The sequence below is a fragment of the Halichoerus grypus genome, chromosome 4 (assembly GCF_964656455.1).
Source record: "Halichoerus grypus chromosome 4, mHalGry1.hap1.1, whole genome shotgun sequence".
In the NCBI taxonomy this organism is placed as follows: domain Eukaryota; kingdom Metazoa; phylum Chordata; class Mammalia; order Carnivora; family Phocidae; genus Halichoerus; species Halichoerus grypus.
This window is the reverse complement of record NC_135715.1, coordinates 145,997,325-146,014,462: the sequence shown is the minus strand read 5'-3', so window position 1 is coordinate 146,014,462 and position 17,138 is coordinate 145,997,325. Positions and strand designations below refer to the sequence as shown.

The window sequence follows — 17,138 nt, the reverse complement described above, 5'->3', positions numbered from 1 at the left end:
CAGGAGGTTATAACAATGCCTGGTATATAAAATACCTGTTCAATAAATAGCTGTTGATTTATATGTGAATCACTTAGACCCTCCAAATTAGTAAATTTCTCACCTCAAAAACAGTTGGTCATACTGAGGAAATAATGTCAGACGCCTGGTGATCCTGAATTATATCTACTTAATTTCACCTACATAGGACCATAGCTTAAGCTTCAAATAATATCCAATATTTTAACTGATGGGATTTATATAAGGTTTTTATATATACATATATATAAATTATTCCAGAATAAAGAATAAGTATTTTAAAATAATATAGAATATGATCATAAAAAATATCTAGATTTAGAGTATAATAGGGCAAGAAAGTTTTAGCTCTAAATTTTAGGTATTCATAATCTTGGTCACCTCTATTTCCTAAAACTTTGAAGTCGTATCAGGCCGTATTCAACAGACAGTTATTGAGCACTAGTGACAGTCACTCTGTTAAAATGGCTGGGATTTAAAAAAAAAGAGTAAACAAAATGTCTTTACCTTTATATGGCTTGTGTCTGTGTGTCTGTGAGTATGTGAGTAAGTGTATGTGAGTGTTTGTGTATATGCATTTTGCAGAAATAAGAGAACACACACAGGAAGAGATAATAGCAATCATTGATTGAGGTATTTTTATTGTGCAATGTAAGGACAGAAGAGGTGTGCCCAAAAAATCCCAAGAAGGTTACCTGTGAAAAGTGACATCTGATTTGAATCTTCAAGGATATAAAAAAACATGAAGAAGAAGGGTTGGATGTTGGAGGTGAGAGATTATTTCAGGGAAATTTTGTGTAAATGTAGAAATAGGAGCATGCGTATTCTAAAAAAAAAAAAAATGCAGGTAGAGAGAAGTATGGTTAAAACAGATTGTATGTGTAGAGGTGATGAGAACTGATGAGTTACAGGGTCTAACCAAACCAAACCTATCACATTATGAAATGTGCCTGGAGGAAACACTGAAGGATTTTAAACAATGCAATGCTACAATGGGATTTTCATTTTATCAAGAATCATTTGGGATCAGTATGCATGAAATTTTGCCATGGAACAAGACTGAAGACAAGGAGATGCATAAGTAGGATACTACAGTGGTCTAGGTAAGAAACACTAAGAACCTTTTATAAGGCAGTTGCAGTAGGGAGAAAAAGCAGAATTGGTGACTTATTTGATGTGCATAATTGAGTGGCCTAAAGGATATTACCTTTACCAAGAAATACTACCTGCCATTGTAAGAAAGAGGCATTCAATCAAGAGAGGGTTTTGCCCTAGGAGGAGGATGTTAACAGAATTTGAAAGAAAATAGAAGCTAGATTCTCTAAAATAAACATTTAAAAGACTCAAAGTGCCAAATGAAATAAAGCAAAAAAAAAAGTTGCAATACCAATGTAAAATTGTTCAAAAAATTTTTAACTCTTATTTATAAATAATGATATTTGAACAAATTGAGACAATTTATTTCCGATAAGATCCTTTGGGAGATGACAGATGACAAACAAGAAAGTTAGACTTGACTATTTTTAATAAAATCTTTAGGATATAAATTAATTTCTATTATATATATGTATATATAATAGTAAGTTAAAAATATAATGTTTCTAACAAAAAGCAAAGCTTTTCTAAAGGAAGTATATGAAATGCCAAGAATTTCACTATTTACTGTTTCAAATTAACCATTATGATTTGAATTACCTATTTCCATTGACATAGTAGTTAAAGATCAAGGAGTCCATCAATTACCAAATGCCAGTACCCAGTTGTGTTTTCTGTGAATAAGTGAGTGATTGACATGGCTGGAATAAGACTCTAGATGTGCATTTAGAGAACTGTGTATATTTAGAGTGTATATGTTGCTTTAGTCTTGTAGAGGTTGTCAAGAAGCACCAAGCTACTCTGCTCTATGGTTTTCAATCTGTGCTTTTAGGTTGGGCTGACTTGGCTGCGATGCATATATCCATTTATCTCTCAGCAAGTATTAATTGAAGCACGGTTGATACATCTGTGACACGGAAGAGAAAAAGCCTGTTTGTTTCTTGAAATGTTCATGAGAGTTGAGAAAGACAGACATTAAGACATATATAAATTAGTTAGTTGTATACTTTGGGAGATAGTGAAAATTTTGGTGGAAGAAAAAGTTAAACAGAGTGCATGCAGCAAGGAGAGGGATACCAACTTCAAATACAGTGATTAGGGAAGGGTTTCCATTAGGTGACTTTTCTGTTTCTGTTTAACAATGACCATAAACTTAATAGCTTAAAACAGCACAGATTTATTATCTCACGGCTTCTGTAGGTCAGTAGGCTTATACTTTGCTCAATCAAGGTGTTGGCCAGGCTGCATTCTCATCTGCAGGCTTGGAAAAAATCATCTCCCAAGCTCCCGGAAGTCATTGGTAGAATTCATTTCCTTGTGGTGGTAGGACTGAGAGCCCTGGCTCCCGACCACCTGACAGCCAGAGCCACTCTCAGCAATTGGAGCTGACAGCAGTTTCTTGCCCCATGACCCACTTAGAAGTCATCTTACAACATGGCAGTTTCTTCACCATCAGCAAGGAAGAGTCTCCATTCTGCTGAGACTGAGTCTTATATAACACAATCTATATAAATAAGCAACCTAATTAATGGAGTGATATCCCATTGCTTTTTTCCTATTTTATCAGAAGCAAACCACAGTTTCTATCCACATTCAAGGGAAGACTAACTGGGGGTCGACTCAGGGTGTGTCCCCCATAGAAATTGTGTCTCCTCATTGACAAAGTGATACTTGAGTAAAAACTGTGCTCTACTCACACAGAACAGTCAGAGTAAAAGGAGTAGTGAATTGCAGATTATTTTGTTTTGATTACTGCTCTTAGCTGCATGTTAGCACTGATGTTCCTTAGCTGCAAGTTTATAAGGGGCAGGGAAAAGAATGATCTGAACCACAACACTAGGCAAGTGACAGATGATAGAGGAGGAGAAAACTCAGGTCTAGTTTCCAGATGGTTCTGCACTATATGCAGGCACCGCCCAGAAGTAGACAGTGCAGCACTCCAGCCTTTTTCTGGGACATTCCTCAAGGACAGTGATGAAAGGAAATCCTCCCAGTGGACAGACTTTGGATCAGTGAACTGTTGTTCATTTTGCTTGGGAGGAGAAATGGCCGGAAGAGATATACTGATTCATGGGCTGTGGCCCATGGGTTGGCTGGATGGTGAGAAACCTGGAAGGAACATAATTGGAAAATTAGTGACAAGGAGGTCTGGGGAAGAGGTATGTGGCTGGATCCTTCTGAATGGTCTAAAAACTTGAAGATATTTGTGTCCTGTGTGAATGCTCCACAAAGGGTCACCTCAGGAGAAGAGGATTTGTATATTAATGTAGATAGGATAACCTGTTCTGTGGATACCAGACAGCCTCTTTCCTCAGCCTCCCCTGTCACTGCCCAATGAGCTCATGAACAAAGTGACCATGGGGGCAGGGATGGTGGTTATACATGGGCTCAGCAACATGGACTTCCACTCATCAAGGATGACTGGCTATGGCTACTGCTGAGTGCCCAATCTGCCAGCAACAGAAGTCAGTACTGAGCCAAAACAAATGAAAAAAGAAAACAAAACAGAAACATACTCATAAATACAGAGCACAAACTGGTTGTTACCAGAAGGGAGGTGGATGAGATAATGGGTAACATAGGTAAAGGAGATTAAAAGGTACAAACTTCCAGTTATAAAATAAATTAAGTCACGAAGGTATAAGGCCAGCAGAGGGAATATTGTCAACAATATTGTAATAACTTTGGTGACAGATGGTAACTAGACTTATCATGGTGATCATTTTATAATGTTGAATCATTATGTTGTATACCTGAAACTAATATAATATTGAATGCCAACTTCAATTAAAAATTTTAAAAGATAAACAAAAAGTGGAAACAAAAATAAAAAACAGCAAGCCCTCAATATGGCACCATTCCCAGGGGTGATCAGCCAGTTCCCTGGTGGCAGGTTGATTAAATTGGGACAGCTTCCTTTTGAAAATGAGTGTTTTGTTCTTCCTAGAGTACATGCTTCCTCTAGATATGGACCTGTACATTCCATGTAATGCTTCTGCCAAAACTATAGTCCATGGACTAACAGAATGCCTTATTTATCATCACAGAATTCCACCCAGCCTTGTTTTTGATCAAGGAATTCACCTCACAGCAAATAAAGTGTGACAATGGGCCTATGTTCATATAATTCACTGGTTTTATTGTGTTCCCCACCGTCCTGAAGTAGCTGGTTTGATAGAATGGTGGAATGGCCTTTTGAAGACTCAGTCACAGCTCTAGCTGAGTGGCAATACCTTGCAGGGCTGGAGCACCATCATCTAGGAGGTTATATATGCTCTGAATCAGTGTCCAACATATGGTGCTATTTCTCCCATAACCAGATTGAAAGGTTAAAACTCAAGGGGTACCCATAGGGATGGCACCACTCAATATTATCCCGAGTAACCTACTAGTAAATGTTTTGCTTCCTGTACACACAACCTTATGTTCTGCTGGCCTAGAAGTCTTAGTTCCAAGTGGAGGCATAATTCCACCAGGAGACACATCAATGATTCCACTGAACTGGAAGTTCAATCTACTACGTTGCCACTTTGGACTCCTTAAGCTGCTGAATCAACAGGCCAAGAAGGAAGTTGATGGGCTGGATGAGATGATATGTCCTGGTCATCAAGGGGAAATGGACTGCTGCTCCACAATGAAAGTAAGGAAAATTATGTCTGGAATACAGGCAACCCTTTTTGATGTCTCCTAGAATTGCCATGTCCTATGATTAGAGTCAATGGAAAGCTACAATGACCCAATTCAGGCAGGATTATTAATAGCCCACACCCTTTAGGAATGAAAGTTTGGGTCACTTCACAAGAGAAAGAACTGCAACCAGCTGATGTGTGCTTGCTGACGGCAAAGGGAGTAGGTGGTAGAAGAAGGCAGATATAAATACCAACAACAACCATGTGACTAGCTACAGAAATGAGGACTATAATTGTCATGGGCATTTTTTCCACATTTTATTATGGATATGAATATATATATTATGAATATTTATGAATATATATAACCTTTATTTTCTTCCCTCCTTTATCCTCTTATTCTATAACATAAGATGTATCAAATTTACATCATAGTATTTAAATATTAACTTTACATCATAGTATTAAAGTTCCAGGGTATCAAGGAGAAGAGTGAACGCCACCCAACCACTTTGCATCCTCTTCTGAGGAGTGAATGTGTTTTTGGTTGTAGGCAGCATAGTTGTATCATGTTATGAAGCATATGACCTGTCATTACCTTTATGTGGAGATTCACTATAGTTTAAAGTGTGCCTATGGGTGAGAAGTTGACAAGGAGTGGACTTGTGATGGTTAACTGTATGTGTCAACCTGGCTAGGCCATAATATTTGGTCAACTATTTGGTCAATATTTGGTCAAAGCCAAGTATTTGGTCAAATGTCCTGATGTCACTGCAAAAGAACTTTTTGAATAAGATTAACCTTTAAATCAGATGAGTAACCAGATTTACTCATTAAACCCTAGGAAAGAAGATTACCTTCCATAATTCATTCAATCAGTGGAAGTCCTTACAAACTAAGACTAAAGTCCCTGGGGATGAAACAATACCTCCAGACAACCTTTGGACTTGAGACTGTAACATCAACTCTTTCCTGATTTTCCAGGCTGGTGGTCTGCCCTGCCAACTTTGGACTTGTCAGGCTCACAATTGTGTGAGCAAATTCTTTAAAATCTCTCCTTGTCATCTATCTATCATCTATCTCTCCATCCACATATGAAAAGTAAATGCACACGAAGTTCTGTTTCTCTGGAGAACCCTGATTAATACAGTTTTTCACCAGAGAATGGGTAGTCTCTGGTAAACCTTGCAAATTGCCTTCACTTTATCAATTATAACCTTCTACTTCTCATTATTAACAGAATTCCAATTTGGGGGCTAAGAAAAGTACTCAACTAAAATAGTTAAAATCCCAACCTCCTTTGTAAATAAGAGTGGCAAAGTGATACATGCCTCACTAACTGATGAATTGTAAGTAAATATCTCTGAGGAGGACGTCCCTGAAAAAAAAAAAAAATTAAAAAGGAAAGTCTCATTAGAAGAAAAGTTCCCTTTCTGGTTTTTTGTTTTTTTTTTAAACCCTGTCATTTGCTTCCTGCTCATGTGTAATTGTGAGTCTAAGATGGGCAGCAGCCATCTTTCAGTTGTGAGGCTATCAGCTTGGCAGAGAAGGTCTAGATGCTAAAGACAGCAGAGCAAAAAAATAAAAAGATTCCTGTTCCCTAATAGCATCGTTGAATTACTAGGACTGATTACTTATGTAGTTTGGGATAAAAAAAAAAAAATCCAACTTATTTGAGTTTTCTCTTACCTGCAGCTGAATATAATCTTAACTTATATACTCAGTGTGTGACTGGATAATTCACTTCATATTCTTAGACCTTTGCCTCTACAGATGAAGATGCTGATGATACCTAAAGTTCTTTCCAGTTTTTACACTCTAAGATCAATGTTTTCAATGCCATCATTTATGCTGGATTTAGATGATAGTAAATAATTGATATAGTTAGAATAATAATAAGAATTACCTTGTTAGGTGGTTTCCCTTCTACAAGTAAATCCATTACTGCTTTGAATTGTTCCAATACTGCTGTTCCTAGTTTTGGATTTCTTAGTAAGTTAATATATCACCCACTATTAGTGTTTCCACAAGTTAAAAATTTCTTTTGAATTCCCAAGAGTTGTTTCTACCAAGAGCTATTTTCAAAGGCTTTTGAAAAACTAAGTATGATTACTATCTTACATAGAAGTGATACCCTCAAAGAATTACAATTCAATCACCATCTCTATTTCCTGAATCAATTTGGCTCTCTTGGAAGACACTATGCAGTGGGTACTATTAGAATATTAGCAAATAAATTTCTTCAGAGAAGGTTAAGATATTCAAGTGAATGGTATCACACTTCATTGTGTAATTTCCTTCTAGTCATTATTTAATCAATGGCATTATGCTGAGTGAACCTGTGGAAAACTCTTTTTAAAATTTCTTTTCCCATTACTATCATGAATGTGTATCATTTGGACATTTCTCATGGCAGCATTAAAAGCATCTAATCTCTTAATGGCATATCAGATCTGAACAATATCTTTCCCCAAGGCCTCTCATTCTTTAGATTCCATTAACTCAAGTTTCTCTTTGTGGACAAAAACTCATTCTAGTTCTAATATAAAAGTCATTGTAATCTGTATGTGTTCTGTCTAAAACTGATTTTCCAACCATTCAGTTCATTTTCTTAAGTGCTGGATCAGAAGTGTCTCGTGCATTGTAAGTGCTCATGAATGCTTGTCAAATTGAATTGGCACAGGATGGCAGTGATTAATTTCCTCATATAATAGGAAGCTTTGAAAATTTACTAACAAAAATCTCAATAAGATCTTTGGTAGTACAAGGGAAGCAATGGAAACTCTGGTATAAAAATGTTGACACTTATATTTAAAAATACATAAACAACTTGAGGGACCTGAAATTGAACAAGAGTAAAAAATTATGGTTTGATTTTAAAAGGAAATATCATGCCGCTATTACCAAGAAGAATTGTAAAATATTAGGAATATTGTTTTATTATGCTCTTTTTAAAAATAGCATGCTAATAATTTATAATATAATCAAATATATCTGTACCTGTAGAGTAAAAATTCCAGAAAATATGCAACATATTGATATTTCTCTTTGTAGAATAAAATCAGAAGAACTGTACTTTTATTTTCCACTATATGGTATTTTTCCTTTTTTTTTCTTAGTAGTATGTTTTACTTTTACTTTGAGAAGAGATTTTTAAATTTAAATTTGAAATATTAAAATTAGATATATTTAAAAACTGAAATAAAAATTGCCATTATGTGGATCCTCTCATCATATACTCATATTTATGGTCTAATAAATAACTGAATTGTTCCAAATATTTCTAAGCTCTCTCAACATGCACAAGTAAATCAATATAACCCCCAAAAAGACAAAATCAAACTCGTGAATTTTTATGTACAGAATTTTTAAAAATATGAAATTATTTGTGGATTAATATTTTTATCATATCTTTGGTATAAATATAGTGGAAAATAATATATAGGGACAATAGTCAAAATCTGTGGGAAATACAATATTATACTACAGAGATATAGATACATCTTTTACTCTTTCTTTCTCTCTCAAAAATGTTTATATATGTAATTGTAAGTGACTTATCACTTCACATATAATGAAGAAATTATGAGTGAAGGGTCAACAAACATTTTCTACTCTATGGAGGAATTTACTTTGAAGTAACTTTATGGCTATGTTTCTTAGACATGTAGTAAAGGCAGAATATCAGTTGTGTTCTTAGGCAGTTTTGCTTATGACTGAAGATAACTTCTGTTTGGAAAATTGTGTTTGGGCTGAGAAGAATGTGAAGGATTTATTAACATTTGGTAAAAAGCTGTCACTGGTGACCTCCCTGAGTGAAAACTAGATTTGTCTCTTCTCGGAGCCATACAAGTTATACCCACGGGAGCCTTTAGCAAGAGAGAATAGTTCCTATATGTGAGATATGGCTCACATATCTACCCAATTGATCCCCTCTCTTGGCAACTAAATTGTAACGGAATGCCAAAGGACAGAGCTCCAGAGCTGCTGTGGGAATGTGAAGATCCCAGCTGGAGAGAAAACACCTGTTATGATATGATGGCCTGTATTTTTTTTTTTTATGTTATGTTAATCACCATACATTACATCATTAGTTTTGTTTTGCTTTGTTTTGTTTTGTTTACCTTTAAGGTTTTGGTAACATTTTTTTTTCTGATTTTTTTTTTATTTTGTTATGTTAATCACCATACATTACATCATTAGTTTTTGATGTAGTGTTCCATGATTGTTTGCGTATAACACCCAGTGCCCCATTCAGTACATGTCCTCTTTAATACCCATCACCAGGCTAACCCATCTCCCCACCCCCCTCCCCTCTAGAACCCTCAGTTTGTTTCTCAGAGTCCAGAGTCCCTCATGGTTCGTCTCCCCCTCCAATTTTCCCCCCTTCATTTTACCCTTCCTACTATATTTTTTTTTTTTTTTTTAACATATAATGTATTATTTGTTTCAGGGGTACAGGTCTGTGATTCAACAGTCTTACACAATTCACAGCGCTCACCATAGCACATACTCTCCCCAATGTCTATCACCCAGCCACCCCATCCCTCCCACCCCCCACCACTCCAGCAACCCTCAGTTTATTTCCTGAGATTAAGAATTCCTCATGTCAGTGAGGTCATATGATACATGTCTTTCTCTGATTGACTTACTTCGCTTAGCATAATACCCTCCATTTCCATTCACGTTGTTGCAAATGGCATGATTTCATTCCTTTTGATGGCTGCATAATATTCCATTGTATATATATACCACATCTTCTTTATCCATTCATCTGTCCATGGACATCTTGGCTCTTTCCATAGTTTGGCTATTGTGGACATTGCTGCTATAAACATCAGCATGGACGTACCCCTTCAGATCCCTACATTTGTATCTTTGGGGTAAATACCCAGTAGTGCACTTGCTGGGTCGTAGGGTAGCTCTATTTTCAACTTTTTGAGGAACCTCCATACTGTTTTCCAGAGTGGCTGCACCAGCTTGCATTCCCACCAACCAAAATATATAAAGAACTTATTAAACTCACACCCGAAGAACAAATGATCCAATCAAGAAATGGGCAGAAGACATGAACAGACATTTTTCCAAAGAAGACATCCAAATGGCCAACAGACACATGAAAAAGTGCTCAACATCGCTTGGCATCAGGGAAATCCAAATCAAAACCTCAGTGAGATACCACCTCACACCAGTCAGAATGGCTAAAATTAAGAAGTCAGGAAACGACAGATTTGGCAGGGATGTGGAGAAAGGGGAACCCTCCTACACTGTCGGTGGGAATGACCTGTATTTTTTTAAATGAAAATGTGTTGTATCTCCAGGAAGCTGGATTTTTAGTATTTACTTGAGCACATTATTATCCCGAATGAAATTGGAATTGGAGATATATCAAGAAATTGCCCAAACTCTACAATTTCTATGGTGATATCTTCTTTTTTTTTCTTTATTCCATTTCTCTTTATTCCATTCGAGCATACTAATTTGCCAACAACAGAAATCTGTTCCTTCTATTGCAGTGAAACAGCAGTAAATTTTGAACAGAAATATACAGCAATAGGTCTTCTTTTTCTTTCTCAAACTATATACTAATGCATTTTATTTTTAACATTATTTTTTATTTCAAGTTTTTCTTTAAATTCTAGTTAGTTAACATATATGGTAAAATTGGTTTCAGGTCTAGAATTTAGTGATTCATCACTTACATACAACACCCAGTGCTCATCCCAATAACTGCTCCCCTTAATATCCATCACCCATTTAGTTCATGCCCCACCCACCTCCCTCTGTCAACCCTCAGTTTGTTCTCTATAGTTTAGAGTCTCCTATGGTTTGCTTCCCAGTCTCTCTCTCTCTCTCTTTTTTTTCCCATCCCCAATGTTCATCTGTTTTGTTTCTTAAATTCCACATATGATTTGAAGGGGCACATGCACCCCGATGTTTATAGCAGCATTATCGACAATAGCCAAACTATGAGAAGAGCCCAAATGTCCATCAACTGATGAATGGATAAAGATGTGGTTAAGAATTCCTCATATCAGTGAGGTCATATGATACATGTCTTTCTCTGATTGACTTATTTCGCTCAGCATAATACCATCCAGTTCCATCCACATCATTGCAAATGGCACAATTGTGTATATATATATATATATATATATATATATATATATATAATATCAGAAACATTTTGAATTAAGTCAATTTAAATGTGTGAATAAGTATGTTTTTATTAATATAGCATTTCGTTTGTGTAACACACAGATATTAAGTGCATTTCTACAGGTAGAAGACATTTTAGAATGCACTTATATTTTTTTTTTTAAATTTTTTTATTGTTATGTTAATCCCCATACATTACATCATTAGTTTTAGATATAGTGTTCCATGATTCATTGTTTGTAGAATGCACTTATATTTTATATTTTATATTTTAGAAAATCAATATCATATTTCGTTTGTCTGAATTTTCCAGTTTGATTCATATATTTGTTTTGCAGCAATGGTTCCTACATGTATATTTTAAAGAAATTAAAAAAATAAATTTATAAAAATGCATGTAATAAATATTTTATTTTGTTCATTTTCATATAAATTATTAAAAATAAATGCTCTCGGTAGATAATTATAAAGGAATTAATTTGTCTTCTTAAGTCATTAGGTAGTTTTCTTAATGAAACCAATGGGATTGAGTCAATACTACCTCATTATTGCTTTCTGTTGACAACAGACTTGTTCTTGATAGAACAGTACAATTGTCTTCACAAGAGTTCTAAAAAGCCATAATAAAAAAATATAGGTTTATAACTTAATCACCTTAAGAGTTTGGGCAGCTTCCAAAGAAACTACTGTATTACAATTTTAAATTATAGAGTTCTAAGTATGGAAAAAAATGTTGGTGATATTTCACCTCCAAACACCGAAATTAGTTATAAACTTGGTCAAAGTAACAGAACCCAGGTAAGTTATGTTTTTTGCTTTTATTTTTATGACTCCAGTCCTAATCTGACCTCTTTTACTGGATATCTATTTAAAAATAGTTCACTAAAACACAAACACTGGCAACTTGCATTCTGTGTGAACCCAATTTTGTGTCATCATGGAAAAATTATAAAGAGCTGCTTGTTGTTTACTGAAAATATGTATTGTACTAGGTAAATTAAATACATTCAGTGAAGTAAAATCTTCTATACTAAGTTTCATCTTTAAGTTTAATATGTGGAAGTGTTTAAATGTAGTGGTTTTAGTTGAGTTGTCTCTCTAAAGTCTGCTAATCTTAATACTTAATAACTATTAATATAGCTATCCTATAGCTCTAACCATGGATACCTGTCTATAGTAGACATAAGAATGGTCCCCCTAAGATTTTACCAGAATAAATTTATACCGCTAATGCCCAGAACCTGTAAATAAGTTACCTTGAATGGCAAAGAGACTTTGCAGATGTGTTTAACTTAAGGACCTTGAAAGAGGGGGATTTTCCTTAATTATCCAGGTGGCAAATATAATCATAAGCATTCATATAAATGAAAGAAGAAGCAGGATAGCCAGAGAAAGAGATGTGATAACAGAAGCAGAGGCGAGAAAGAGAGAGAGAGAAAGAAAGATTTGAATATGCTACGCTGCTGCTGGCTTTGAAAATGGAGAAGGGGGTTATGACCCAAGGAATGAAGGTGGCCTCTTAGTGCTGGAAAAGGCAAGGAAATGGTTTCTCCCCTAGCTCCTCCAGAAGGATCACAGTCCTGCTGACACCTTGCTTTTAGGACTTCTGACATCCAGACCGTAAGACAAATCTATGTTGTTTTAAGCCCCTACATTTGTAGTAATTTGCTGTAGCAACAATAGGAAACTAATACAGTACCTAAGACATAATTATTTTCTAGCGCAAATTTACCATAACAGTATAGCATGTTTGGGGGAAAGATTAAATTCAAGCCACAAGATTGATCAGGAGTCTAGGATTCATTAACAGTAATCTGTATGACTTTATAAATCACATTATAAAGAAGTCTGTGTCCTTATTTATTAAACGTAAGATTTCCTACTTTTTAGACTTCTTTGGAAAATCAAAATAAAACAACAAACTTGATTATGCTTCTCAAACCATAAAATGTGGTGTAATCATATGACATAACTTGCCATTTTTATTTTTTAGATGATAAAACCTTTCATAATTTGAATCTGCAAGCTTAAATTTCTGTAAGCATTCCTTTATTACAGTCAACGATGTGAAAGTTTGTATTAAAATTTATCCTCTATTTGTTTAGCTTGTTATAGTGTTTGTCCCTGTAATGTCACAATGTAATTCAACAATATGATTTATTTCCTAGGCTTAAGACACTATTGAAGGTATTACAGAAGCAAAGAGATGGATAGAGGAATGCCTCCTAATATCAACAACATAAAATTTGGCAGAATAAAGTATATCATATATGGGATACAAAGTGCTATTTTTCAGAAGAGAAAGGTATCATATTTCTCGGAAGGGATTTTTAAAGAATCGTAAATGAGCTTTGGGTAATTGTCAAAAACATAACAACAGCAATAAAAAAAAAAACAGAAAAGAGAATAAAGGGCATTACGGTTAGTTTTTAAGTCAGAAACAATGACGTCAGGATGTAGAAAAGAATGTTTAGAGTTTAACATAACAAATGTAGAATGGTGAAAGAATGTATGAGTTTTCTCTTTCTGCCTAAAAAATCATCACAAACTAAATGGCTTAAAATGACACACATGTATTAGCCACAGGTTCTTCGGTCAAAAGTCGGACACAGAGTTTCTGTGTTGTGTGCTCAGGGTAGACAAAACTGAAATCAGGGTGGCAGTCAGACTGAGTTTTCAACTGGAAGCTCTAAGGAAAAATCTGCCTCCAAGTTAATGCTTACTGTTGGCAGAATGTAGTTCTTTGTGGTTGTAGGACTGAGACATCTGTTTCCTTGTTGGCTGTCAGCCAGAGACCTTTCCTAGCTACTAGAAGGGTCTGCATTCCTTGTCATGTAGCTCCTGCCATCTTCAAAGCCATCAACTGAGAATTTCTCATGTGTCAAATCCCCCTCATTTTCCAAATGTCTGAATTCTTAGACAAGCCACAGAAAACTGTTTTTAAAGGGCTTATGGGATGAGGTCAAGCACAATGAGATAATCTTAAAGTAAACTCATTTGAGATCTTAATTGCATCTTCAAATTCACTACACAGTAGAACATAGATTAATGCATAATTGAACAACTAGGAGAAGATGAATGTACATAAGGGGCCAGGCATCTTGAGGTTCATATAGAATGCTACCTACCACAAGAATAAAGCAAAGATGATATTAAAAAGGAAATTCATTACTCACAAGGATAGAAAGTTTCGAATATTGTGTTAAAATGCTTGGGTTCTGTCCTATAATTACACAACATTGGAGCAATAATCCACCTATATATATTTTTTATGAAGCTTTTAGTACTAACCCAGCAAATTCAAGTGAGTTGAAAAATGTGTGATTCAGCAAATATTTTCCTTCCCTTTCTTTTCAGTGATTGAATAAGATAAAATAGAATTAAGAAAAATAAAAATAACAGTTCTTCAAACCAAGAAAATGAGACAGAAGCGGACCTAACTAAATGTTTGAAGAAATCTGGATTACAAAAAGCCAAGGAGATGGCATGGACAGGAAATACAGATAAGGAACATGACACCCCAGAACACTGAGGTTAAGTGTGGTGATTCCAGAAGGGAAAACCAGGGAATCTGTAAGCTGGACTGAAAAATATAAAAATGATGAATGAGTCTTGATGTGACAATCAGACTAGTTTTACAACTGGACTCTGAACAGCTAAACCAGTGGGTCTCTCCCAGCAAAGTAAATACTTCCTACTATCACCATGAAAGAGGGGCACATCTGTTCTAGGTAGGTATTTCCCATAAAATCAACCCAGATGGAAACATGTCTCTAAACACACTGTACCTATAAACACAAGGCCCAGAATCTGCACTACACTTGAAGGAAGAGACACATTGGAAACACATTTATAGACTTCAGCTGTTTTTAATTACCCTAGCCCTGCTGCAGAAAAAAAATAAAGAAATGAGAATGAAATGTAATCAGTAATGCTGAATGATGGGGAAAAAATGCTAAAAATTCAAATTTCTGAGGGAAAATGATTTGAATCCAGAATTCTATAATGAAGCAAATTTTGAGAGCAAATGAAATATTTTTCAACCTGCCAGAACAAAAAATTTTGTTATCTGATTATCAGAAATATGGTTTTTTGTCAGAATAAGCCACAGTAAAAGAAAAAGGAAGGAGGGCATAAGAAAGGACAACATGAAATACAAGAAGGCAGGTGAGTAATATCAAAAAGAGTCAAAGAAAGCTTGCAAGAAGTTAAAGGCAAGCCCTTGGAATCTTGAAGGCCAGGATAGTTTTCAAGCAAGAGGATTTAGTAACAAAGGGTTACATTCCCTTCTTTATGTGTTCGGTTACCAACTTGGTTCTGTGAAAACGATGACCTTATCATAATAACATGTATACTGGTGTTGGGCATAAAAGGATTCAGTATAAAACAGCACACTGAAGATTTACTATAGTTGTAGAACAGAACGAATAGTATTCTTTTAACATTTTCTAAGTATCTAACTTAAAAAACTGTGAAATAAGGGAAAAGTTAAAATGTAGGCATACTAAATTGTTTATCTTTTATATCAGTGGGTCAAGTATATAATATTTAGTACTGATGGATCAAGAATTAAAGAAGAAAACATTTAAAGTTAAAAAGGAGACTACTAGGTACCAGATGGATAATAGTACACTTAAAAAACATTGGTGGATGGGGAAAAGAAAGAAAAATACTAAATTTTTTATCTTTCATAATGGGACATCAGAAATCAGGCTGAAATTAATAAAAAAATAAAAAATATATAATAATACATAATTTTAATAAGAAAAAAATTTTAAATGACTAAATTTGGTTACCTTTTATATCTGAGAATGAGATGGAGAGATAAAAATGGATTTTTACATAAATTCTGGGCCATTCTATAGGTTATAATGTAAGTGTATATATTTTATTAACAATTTTAAACCTGTTTTACATTTAAAAATAACTCAAATATTCAAATGGTCAGGAGCAAACATTTAAAATATAGTACCAATAAACTGAAAGATATTATATGGACAGAATTTAATTATCCCTATATGATACTGTCTTTATTATCTTTAAACATAAAATGGCTCTATTTTATGAGACTGAAAAATGGCTCTATTTTAAAACCTGGTAAAGATACCTGGAGTTCCATTTCTAAGTTTCAAAGAATACTAATGAATTAATACTATAAACAAGCTCTCCATCAATCCTTGCTAAAAATAGTGCTAAGACTAAGTCATGACTCAATTAAAATTATTAAGGATGGATTAATAAGAAACTCAGGACTTAATTTTTTAATCCATTTTAGAGACAGTTATACATGATTAAAAGATTTTACCTCCTTCTAAGCCAATAAAGAAATTCCTCATTGAGTCAAAGAAGTAGATTTTACACCCTTAGAAAATGTAATGCTATAATCATGCTTGTAAATTTCAATACATACTTACTTTCAAATGTCAAGCCATGGCCGAAAAAATTAATCAACTGGTTAGCTAGTAACCCCTCTAAATTATGTAATTGGACAATGATTGATAATATAGCACTGGATTCTCACAAACTTTTGTTCTAATTCCCCATTCTACCATTTTTTAACTGTTTAATTAGTTTTCCTGATTTGTAAGATGGAGATAATAGTTACTCTACTTGATACAGTTGTGGTAAAAATTAAATGAACAAAAGTGTTCAAGACATTTAGCCCCATTTCTGGCTTAGAGTAAGACTGCTTAAATGTTACAAACTTTTATAATATAACCTAGTGACCCTAATGTTATGAAGGGTGGGTTTCTAGTAGTTTGTATTTGATGAGCATTAATTTGATACACACATTCCTGGGGATAGTTGAGAATAAGAGACATAGATGTGGCTGATAAAACCAGAGTAATATGAATCTGCATGATTGGAAAACTGACCTACTATGGCATGAAGATTTGGCCAAGCTGCTGCTGGAGACAATTTACAACTCTTACAAGAAAATAGTTACTAATGGCAGGAATTCCTTCTTTGTTATGTCTGAATAATATGTAAATACCACACCGTTATCCTTTCATTCACCAATGGACACTTAGGTTGTTTCCATATCTTGGCTATTGTAAATAATGCTTCAATAAACATGGGGGTACAGATCTCTCTTCAAAATACTGATTTAATTTCCTTTGGATATACACCCAGAAGAGGGATTGCTGGGTCATATGGTAGTTCTATTTTTATTTTTTTTTATTTTTTTGAGGAATCTCCACACTGTTTTCCATAATGGCTGCACCAGTTCACACT

General features: G+C 34.7%; 1 protein-coding gene across 2 annotated transcripts in view; it reads right to left on the bottom strand.

Moving 5' to 3' along the window:
• Window positions 1-17,138, bottom strand: part of ZNF804A (zinc finger protein 804A) — a 281,003-nt gene that overhangs the window by 10,952 nt on the left and 252,913 nt on the right. The gene's annotated exons all lie outside the window — the stretch shown is intronic.